Source organism: Lathyrus oleraceus, chromosome 7 (genome assembly GCF_024323335.1).
Source record: "Lathyrus oleraceus cultivar Zhongwan6 chromosome 7, CAAS_Psat_ZW6_1.0, whole genome shotgun sequence".
Lineage (NCBI taxonomy): Eukaryota > Viridiplantae > Streptophyta > Magnoliopsida > Fabales > Fabaceae > Lathyrus > Lathyrus oleraceus.
Genome location: NC_066585.1, coordinates 176,319,528 through 176,330,793, shown reverse-complemented (window position 1 = coordinate 176,330,793; position 11,266 = coordinate 176,319,528).

The following is an 11,266-nucleotide window of genomic DNA, read 5'->3' as shown; positions in this document are numbered from 1 at the left end:
ATTAATTGTGAAATATTAATTAATTAGGGAATTTGAGTTAATTTATGGGATAACTTTAGAATAATTTTGGGATAGTTGAATCACTTCTTCGGTTAAGTTTAGGGTTTTGATTATCTGATTAGGGATATAAAATATAATATTAACCTTTATAGTTAACTTGTTTTTATTTAATATAAAATAATTATACATCTATTATGGGTTAATTATATCTTTACAAATAATTAATTTGGAAGATTATGGGATAAAATCTTAGGATTTTAAAGGATAAAAATTTATAGAATAACTACGGGATAATTTAGGGATAACTTTGTTTCAAGGGATAAAAACAAGGGACAAACATCAGGATAAGGGATATAATCTTTGAGATTATATAATTAAACTTTTAATATATTTGTTAAAATAACTCTATATTTAATATCATTATGGATTTACTTTCTTAAATAAAAATAGTTAGATTTTTTTTAATCAATCAAAAGGATATGTCATATAAATATATAATATTTATTTTCATAAATAAATTTTTTTTTTTTGTAATCAATAGTGGGGATAATAATGGGATAAATCTCTAGAGAAATTTCAGGGTTTAAGGGATAAATAATTATGGATAAGGGATATAATACTTGGATTTATATAATTATCTTTTAATTTATTTTCTTAAATAAATTAATAATTATATTTTTGTAAATAATCAATTGGGATAAAATCAATCTAAACTCACATTAAACTACAAGTCATATGCCCTAGTGCTTTGAGGTATTTTTCAAAATCAATTACTTCTCTGCCCCCGATGCGTGAGAACTTTCAAGGGATAAAAACAACCAACCAACCAACATTTTTTAAGACGAACTACGGGGCTCTGATCCTTTAATAAATTTGAGGGTACGTAGGTATATAGTTGTAAGACTCTAGCGAGTATAATAATCAAAAACATTTATTAGGGTTTCTCTTATTAAAATAATAAAACATTTTTGTAAATAAATAAATAATTAAACAATTAATAAATATCATAGCAAACATTCATTATAAACACATAAACCCTAGAATTAAAGGAGGATCTGATTGAGTACAATGGAGGTAAGGGGTGTCTAACACCTTCCCCTTACTTAACCGACTCCCAAACCTATTATCTCACCCTTAATTTATAGGTTTTATCATTATTTCCATGTTCCTTAGGAACGAATAAACAATGGTGACGACTCTGTCAATTTTCTAGCCACGATAGTTGGCGACTCTGCTGGGGAGTTCTTATACTTTCCCTAAAGAGAGTTTGTCCTAATCTTTGGTTTTAGGGTTGTGTGTTATTTATTTTCTTGTTTATTTTTTGTTTATTTATTTATTCACTCTTTTTATTTTTATTTTATATATTTTATTGTATATTTCAATATTATATTATTATTCACATATCATATGGATGGGATTGTTACATGTGTGAAGCCAAAACCCAGGCTTGAGGAAAAAGTAATAAGCTTAAGTAAGAGGTCGTCCTGTCTCGGCCGCCGAGGTTCTCATCCCGTATGGTCTTTGATGACGATTCCTTCTAGAATAGATCAATTCAAAAGGTATGTCATGAGAAGGCTAACACTTCTTCATGATAGAACTTTGAGTTTGGTCCATGACTCTGAGGACCTCTTCTAGAACCCTCTTAACTTTGGGGAGCTTATGTTATCAACCTGCCAAGGTCGTTACTAAGGTCCTTCCTAGACAAGACTTATCCCGAAGGATTATCGTATGAAGGCTTGATCCTTCTCATGGTAAAACAATGGTATAATCCATGACTTTAGGACTATTATCTTATCCAAAACTTTATATCCTACAAGTGAGGGGTTTGGGTAGTATAAACCTAAATCTGACATATCATAAGGAACCTACCCTTAACTAGGTAATGCTTGCATATTACCTTACATATCCCGAAACTCGTTTGGGTTTCCCATGTAAATCATTATCCATATCTATAAGGAACCTTCTTAAACAAGGTATCCTTATATTCAACATTATCCTTAAACCCATATGTGATTTCTATATCCATCATAATCCATAAACCCGTGTGGGTTCTCCTATCTGTCACTATCCTAATGTGACACTTGCATTACATCTCAAAAAAAAACTTTTAGCATACATTTAAAATTTAAAATTAAAAAAAGAAAAAAATATTTTTGCATACACATGCATTTGCATACATTCACATACATTTGCATATCCTTTTCACCCTTATCCAGTTATCATCCAGCTAGTAGACTTCCTGATACTCACGAACAAACTCGAAGGACGTCTCAAAAAGCTATAAAGGGACTCAAGAAGTGCAAGTACCCTTGAAGAGAGAAGGTAACCCTTTTCAATGCCAACCACGACTTACCTAGATTCTCAAATACAACCCTGGAAGGAGACCTCCGTGACAAAGTCTACAATAGTATCTACTTCAATAGTAGGCTCATGCGCTTCATCAATCACGACAAAGGGAACTTGGAAGAAAATTAGATCCTATACCAATGTCTCATGACTTACTCATAAGTTCCCTACTGGAACTACAACCTCATGATCCCCCTCCTCGTCTATACCCTATAAGTCATGACGAGAATGCCCGATGTGAGCACAAAGTACAAGACCTACAATTGACTTTCAAAGAAGGAGTCCTATTGGTGAACAATCACCCTTACTTTAACAAAGTGCAAGAACATAAAAAATCATCCCCTAAGGACAATGGATCAACAATGAAGCTCATCCATGGGATCAATAAACTTTATCATTTCCAGTTGTAATTTCTTTTTTGCTAAGTGTTTTTTTGTATTAAAAGTTGTACTCTTTAGGAAATAATTTTAGTAAAATGAGCATGCATGGTTTTGAAATCAATCCATCTGTTTACACTCTCTTTCTTATGCCATCATGAAAATAAAAGTAAAAATCAATCAAACCTTTTATTTTCACTTCTCACCTATTAACAAGCTTACGAGAATAATGATGTAATAAATAATTGAATTTGCTGACTATGCTTTTAATAGTAAGACATGGATGACGATGTAAGGCATTATTTCACTTCTCAAACACTGAAGAAATAAGGAGATAATCCATAGTCAACCCCCTCGAGCCAGAAGTCGATGTTTCTTTTTCTATTAATAAAAAAAACCCTTAATCTTAACCAGGGGCAGGGTAGTTTCAATTAAGTCAATGATGTATTCTAGTCTCGAGAAAACCATTCCATAATCACATCAGTAAGAGGTTCAAGCAACATCTTCTTCCTCACACCATCCAACATCGAGGAAGCAGCGAAAATACAAAAGCTCACAATAGCTAACACGACAGTCACAACTTTCAAAATATTAAAAGCATAATCACACATGAATTGTTCCAAAAAAGAGCCCGCTAAGTCAAAAAAAAGAAGGGAAACAACCAAATTTTTTTTGACTTAGGCAAAAGTTAGGGCATTATTTTTAAAAAAATAGCTCGCTAAGTCAAAAACATAAAAGGAGTTAACTTAGGCAAAAGTTAGGGCATCCCAATGGAGCACAAATTCAAAAGAATTGGTCCATGCAAATTAAGGATTAAAAAAAACAAAAAACAAAAAAATGGAAACAAGCTTGTAAGTGAAAGTAGGTGACTGGCACCTCAAGAATCTCAGCAGTGCTTGAATCATTACATCCATCATCATTATCAAAATTCTCTTGCAGACTAAATGCATTTGTTAAATTAATTGGATTTAGGAATGAAGAACATCAAGGATAAGGGGTGAGTCTTAATCAAAAATTGATCCTTATATCTTTTGTTTCATAAACCATGAACCAGGCCACGTTATAACATTTAAAAGTCATAATTAAAGCTAGGTTCACTATGAAAGCATACTCAGTAAAATTTGTGTTAAATTGAATCCAAATGTTTGTTAAATCATTGATAACCATCTTATTTTATCACATTTTCACATCTTCATTTGTGCTAACCCCATGGCCAAATATCATCTATATACACCATATCTGTTTTCCATAACAATTTTCGATTTCAAAAACTTACATGAGCATGATGTTAGAATTACTTTTCAAAAAGAACATCTTTCTCACAAATCAATACTTAGCCTCAAGGAAATATCAACAATGGTATGATCAGGGGAACACCACTTCGAGACATTCTTGACTAGGGACAAGTCACCCAAGGATCCTTCCAGTTAGGGGAAAATCCTTATAATCATGGGAATATTATCCAAAGATCCTACTAACTAGGGGCAAAGCATCCCAAAATTTGACCCATCGATGTTGAATCACTTCTATGACCCTAATGATAAGAGGCTGGCCTTGCAAAACTCAAGTATTGGGGAAGCCTATATCCTGTTCATATCACAACATGGCAAGATCCAGGTTCCTTTTCAGGCAACATCTCTAGATCCTAATTATCCGGGGCATACCTTGCAAGATTCAAATACTAGGGCAAGTCATATAAAGGTCACAACATCGCGAGATCCAAGTTTATTCTCAAGAATTCCAAGATTTGACACACCTATGTCAAAATGCCTCCATGACCTTAATGATCAGGGGTAGGCTCTTTCAAGACTCTCATACTGGGGCATACCAACTCAGGGGCATAGTAAGGCTGATTACTCTGAAAGTCATCTAATCAGGGGCATACTTTTCAAAATTCATACATTGGGGCAGTCCATATCAAAGTCATACCATAGCATGGTGGGATCCAAGTTTCTTTTCAGGAAACTCTTCTAAGAAAGTCCAAAAATAAGTGCAATACCCTCCAAAGCTCAATCAATATGGGCAGACCGCAACACGGCTTAATCAAAAGTAATCGCTCCAAAAAAACGGTTCATCGTGGGCATATCATTCCAAGGGTCGATTATTTAAGGACGAATCTCTCCAAGGCTAATACAACGGCAAGCCGTATTAAGCACATAGTAAAGATAAGCTTCTTCAAAATCCATATTGAGGTGAATTTCTTCAAAGACCCAACATGTTGGGGAAACTATGGGATACTACAGGGACAATCCCTCTAAATACTTTCAAGATGCACGTACAAGCTCTTTCATACATCAACAATCATCAAGTTCGCAATGAATATCAAGAAGTCATTATTGCTCAACACCCCACTACCATTTTTGACAAATAGCCTTGTAATACAAGTAACCTTTCTAAGCCTTGACAACTCTGACTCACCACAGGGGCACTTGTTGAAACATTTAAATCATTGTCATGCATTAATCATGTTGCTACACTCTAGCGTCAAACCATGCATATCATCTCATTCATCTAGCACATTCCCATAACATGAATCTAACATCTACAAAAACCCAACCTCACTTGGCACTTACATCCAAAAATCCCAACCTCATTTGGCATTCACCCCAAAATCCCAACTCTGATTGGCATCTAACAAAAACCCAACCTTGCTTGGCACTCAATACCTACAAATGTCCCAATCTTCAGCGGCACAACCCAAGATTAATACATTGCATGCATCAATCATCGCATTAATACATCATATCACACATAACATATATATGAATATGGAGCATTACGCTGTACAAACTCTAAACATGCATAACATAACATAGGCTGAGACTCAGGACTCATCGTGAGAGTCTGGATCAATCCCCAACTAAATCGGTGATAGATCTTTGTCCAAGCTTCTCCCTAACTCTTTTCTCGTTGTACACCCCATTGGGTTAGTCTTAAGGACAATTCCTCAACAAGTATCCTTGGAACTCATTCTCCAAGCAGAAAATACTTAGCAGCATTGTCCTCGATATGCCCTAATGGTATATAATTCCTTCACCACATCCTTGCAAGTATTTACTAGGACTTTCCTCGACACTCACGCTCCTTAGGGAACCTCGCCTGAAAGCCTATTCCCCAGTAGACAATCATCTTATGTGACACCAGTCATCCCTAGTAGAGACATCGAGTTATTATATCAGTCTCTTTTTTACTCCATTTTTCTCAGAGAACTCCCCAACAGAAGTTCTTGCTCTAGTATTATCCATGATGATATCCTATTTATGGTTCTTAAACTGTTGTCACTCACTTTGGTTTTTACGCTATTGTCATCTAGTCACTTCAGTTCTTACACCATTTATTAATTCATTTGTACGGTCTCTCATATCATTTGTCATTTCAGTTTACGGTTCTTCTGCCGTTGTTATTTCTTCCAGTTGCTATACCTCTATCACTAATCTCATGGTTTTACATCAATGATAATTTATTTAGTATCATTTCTTATACCGAGGACGATTGAACTCTTAATCCCCAGCTATCGCGGTACAATTCCCAAGTAGGAATGCTTATTGGCCTTCCCCAATAAGTAACCATCTCCACTGATCCTTTTCAATAAAGGACTTCCCCAACAAACTCGCTCCCCAAGATTCGTCAAAGGAATTTATCCAGTAGTCGGTCATTCTGAATGATCATTATCAACTATTGAGCGGGTATTCACGTCTCACATCTCCAGCCTATTAATCTATCCCATACAAGGGATGTGTTCCATCAAATACACCAGGGTTTTATCAAAGGGTTACACCGGGGTTTTTCAAGGGGTTTCATCAAAGAGTTTTTACCAGGAGTTCCATTAGGGGTTTCATCAGAAGTATAAAGGATTTTCATCAAGGGGTTCTATCAAGGGATTTTTTCAAAGGAGTTTTAGCAAAGGTGTTCAATCAAGGGGTTTTTGTCAGAGCATTATCCATAGGGTTCCACCAAGGGTTCACCAGGGTTTTACCAAGAAATTTCAGCAAAGTATTATTATCAAGGGGTTTCATGAGGGATTTATCAGAGGGTTTCACCGGGATTTTCTATCAAAGGGTTCCACCAGAATTTTATCAAGGGATTTTATCAAAAGGGTTTTATAAAAAAGGTTTATCATGAATTTCATCGAAAGATTCCATCAAGGGGTTCTGCTAGAATTTTACCAAGGGGATTCATCCAAAGTGATCGGGGTATCAGTAGAGTACTACCCGATTCCCATGAAATGATCGGATGATCATGGGAATCGTATGCAAGTTTCACCCATAAGGGTTAAAATTGATCAAAAAGGGTTTCATCAAGAGGTTTTATCAAAGATTTCATCAAGGGTTTCATTAGGGATTTCATCATATTTTTATTAGAGGGGTTTCATCAGTGTTTTATCAAAGGGTTCCACCAGGGTTTCACTGTGGGTTTCATCAAGGATTTTATCAGGGGTTTCATCAAAGGATTCTACCAAGGGGTTATATCAGGAGTTTCATCAAGGGGTTCCATCAATGGGTTTCACCAGATTTCTATCAAGAGGTTTCATCAAGGGATTTCATCAAAAGGGTATTATCATGGGTTTCATCTAGGGATTCTATCTGAAGTTCCATCAAGGGGCTCTATCATAACTTTATCAAGAGGTTTCACCAGAGTATCACCAGAAAGGTCTCAACCAGCATGATTTTGATATCACTAAAGTCTTACCCGACTCCATCGACATGATCGGATGATCATAAGAATCATAGGCAAGTGTCACTCGAAGAGGTTGAAATTGATCACCAGGGATTTAGTCAATGGGGGTTCCATCAGGGATTTGTCAAAAGGGTTTCATCAAGGTCTTATCATCAAGGGTTCCATCAGAAGTTGTATAAGGGTTTCACCAAGAGTTTTTCCAGGGATTTTATTAAGAGTTTCATCAGGGGTTCTACCAGGGTTATCAAACAGCGACCGAAGGATCGTCCGAGTCCTGCCCGATTTCTGTGATTACGAGAATCGTATGCAAGAAGATATTATCAGGGATACATCAAAGTAGGATGTCAACAGAGCACCAAGGATTGGTCAATCCTTGCTCGGCTCCGGAGTCTATTAACCTCACGAACAAAATTAGGGTTCCTTTTTATATTTAACCATCTCCTCTCTGAGAAGATGAAGACTCGTGATCATCATCATCATCATCTCAGTTTGAAGCTGATTAAATAGGGGCAGCTATCGTACCCCTAATTTTGACCACTTTCTCAACTAACTCAAAGTTTAGATTACTAACATGTCCAAAACTCCTTACAGGCCATCTGGTCAACCTAAAGACTTAAAAAGTTAAAGAGGGACCCTTTTGACTTTTTATTCTCCCCTAAGGAGTTTGATCTTACATTAGGATTTAATTGTTATTTTAAAATTTTTTCAGGGTATAGATTGATTTGTCAAGCTAACATATAATTGTATTAACTACTTAGAAAAACATATAGTTTGCAATCTATTAGAAAATACCGGTTAAAGTCATTTGGTCATTTGTTTAGTTAAGTAATTAGGCTAGAAAAATTATTAATTATTATTGACTAGGATAATATTTTAATTAGTGAACTATCTAAGTTTTACGATTGTTTCATGGTTATTGAGATATTTAGATTGTTATTATATATGCTTGCCAAATATACTTTATTTCAAATAATTGAAATAGCAGAATTGGTAGAAGAGCATGTGTAAGGAGTTATGAGTGTGAGAGGGCATTAGTTGAAATCCCACGTTTCTTACTTTTAGTATTTTTCCCTTTTATTTGTTTTACTTTATTTTTAACTTTTCTAGTTATTTTCAAAACTACAAAAAATCACAAAAATAACATTTTTTTATTTAATTAGTAATTTTCGTATTATTATGTAAAGCATATTTTAAAATATTATTTTTTCATTAAAATCATGATTTCATGAATAAAATCTCAAAAAAATCAAAGAAAATAAAAAAAATCAAAATCTTTTATATTATTAGGTAATTAGCTTATTTTTATATTTAAAATATTTTTTATCTAAATTCACCAAGCCATGAATCCATATGGATTCATTGACTTGAGCTTTAAAAAATTGAAAAAATCAGGTTAAATTAAAATATTCCTAAATAGTTCAATTCATTTAATTTTTTTAATTTAATTTTACCTATAAATAGAACTCATTTTTCACACTTTTCATCATCCACAATCTACAAATTATTTATCCTAAAGTTGTTGTTCTTCACACCGAAGAACAACAACACTAAACCCTAAAACTCCTACCGGCATCTATTCTATCAAGGAAGGTGGCGTGGAGAAGGTGAAAAACTCAAAAGGAATTATTTTGCTCACCATTTTTGTTCATGTTTTCATTAAACTTTATATAAAAAATAAAATAAAAAGAATATAACAATTTTCTAATCAAATTTAAAATCATTTTAAGTTGGTATTATAAATCTAATTCCTAAAAAAAAATCAATTAATTTTAAATCAACTTTTAATTCAACTTTTCTAAACCAACTTTTTAAATCAATTTTTTTTCTAATAAATGTCAGAAAGTTAATTATTTTGAGCAAACCTTATTTTTACTAACATCACAAATCTTTTTTTAAAACTATTATTATAAATAACTTTTTTTAACAAACATCATAAACCTTTTATAACTAAAATCCTAAAATAATTTCTAAATCAATTTTATTTTCTAACAACATTTTTTAAAGTATCATAATAGAAAATGAATACAACCAAAATGTATAATATATTTCCAATTAACAAAATCCTAATTTGTCTCAAAATCACTAACCAAAGTTAACTTTCAAATCAAATTATGATATATTAAAAATTCTAAAAAAGACAAATAAATATTTAATATTTTTGTACATCTAATATTTGTTACTTTGTGGTTAAAATATTTAATTAAGATAGGTTTCAGTTTTAAATCCTTTTTTAATAAATATATATTTAAGTCATCAAATATTTAATAATCTTAAAAAATATATATAATTAATTAGGGTTATAATTTAAATTAATTAAATTAATTTAGGATGTGATTAATACAAAAAAATAATTATGTGATTATTTAGATATTGATAATTAACATGGAAAATATATAATTAGAGGTTTAAATTAGGATTAGGGCTAATTTTATAATTAAACATAATTCGATTAATAATTAGTCAAATAATTAATAGTTCTCATTTAATATAATTAACAAGGAATATAAAATAGGATTAATTATGCAATATTAATTAATTAGGGAATTTGAGTTAATTTATGGGATAACTTTAGGATAATTTTGGGATAATTGAATCACTTCTTGGGATAAGTTTAGGGTTTTGATTATCTGATTAGGGATATAAAATATAATATTAACCTTTATAATTAACTTGTTTTTATTTAACATAAAATAATTATACATCTATTATGAGTTTATTTTCTAAATCAAACTAATAATTATATCTTTACAAATAATTAATTTGGAAGGTTATAGGATAAAACACTATGATTTTAAGGGATAAAAATTTATGGAATAACTACGGGATGATTTAGGGATAACTTTGGGATAATAAATGGGGATAAATTTTTAGGGTTTTAGGGATAAAAAATTTATAACAATTTCAAGGGATAAAAACAAGGGACAAACATCAGGATAAGAGATATGGTCTTTGAGATTATATAATTAAACTTTTAATATGTTTGTTAAAATAACTATATATATAATATCATTATGAGTTTACTTTCTTAAATCAAAATAGTTAGATTTTTTTTAATCAATCAAAAGGATATGTCATATAAATATATAATATTTATTTTCATAAATTAATTATTATTTTTTTGTAATCAATAATGGGGATAATCATGGGATAAATCTCTAAGGAAATTTGGTTTAAGGGATAAATAATTATGGATAAGGGATATAATACTTGGATTTATATAATTATCTTTTAATTTATTTTCTTAAATAAATTAATAATTATATTTTTATAAATAATCAATTGGGATAAAATCAATCTAAACTCACCTTAAACTATAAGTCATATTCCCTAGTGCATTGAGACATTTTTCAAAATCAATTACTTCTCCGCCCCCGATGCGTGAGAACTTTCAAGGGATAAAAATAACCAACCAACCAACACTTTTTAAGATGAACTACGAGGCTCTGATCCTTCAATAAATTTGAGGGTATGTAGGCATAGAGTTGTAAGACTCTAGCGAGTATAATAATCAAAACCATTTCTTAGGGATTCCCTTATTAAAATAATAAAACATTTTTGTAAATAAATAAATAATTAAACAATTAATGAATATCAAAGCAAACATTCCATATAAACACACTAACCCTAAAATTAAAGGAGGATCCCATTAAGTACAATGAAGGTAAGGGGTGCCTAACACCTTCCCCTTACTTAACCGACTCCCGAACCTAGTATCTCACCCTTAGTTTATAGGTTTTATCATTATTTCTCTGTTCCTTAGGAACGAATAAATGATGGTGGCGACTCTGTCAATTTTCCAGCCGTGGCAGAAACTCATTTTCCTTTGGAATTTCATCAATCAATAACAAATAAGCAATGAGCAATAT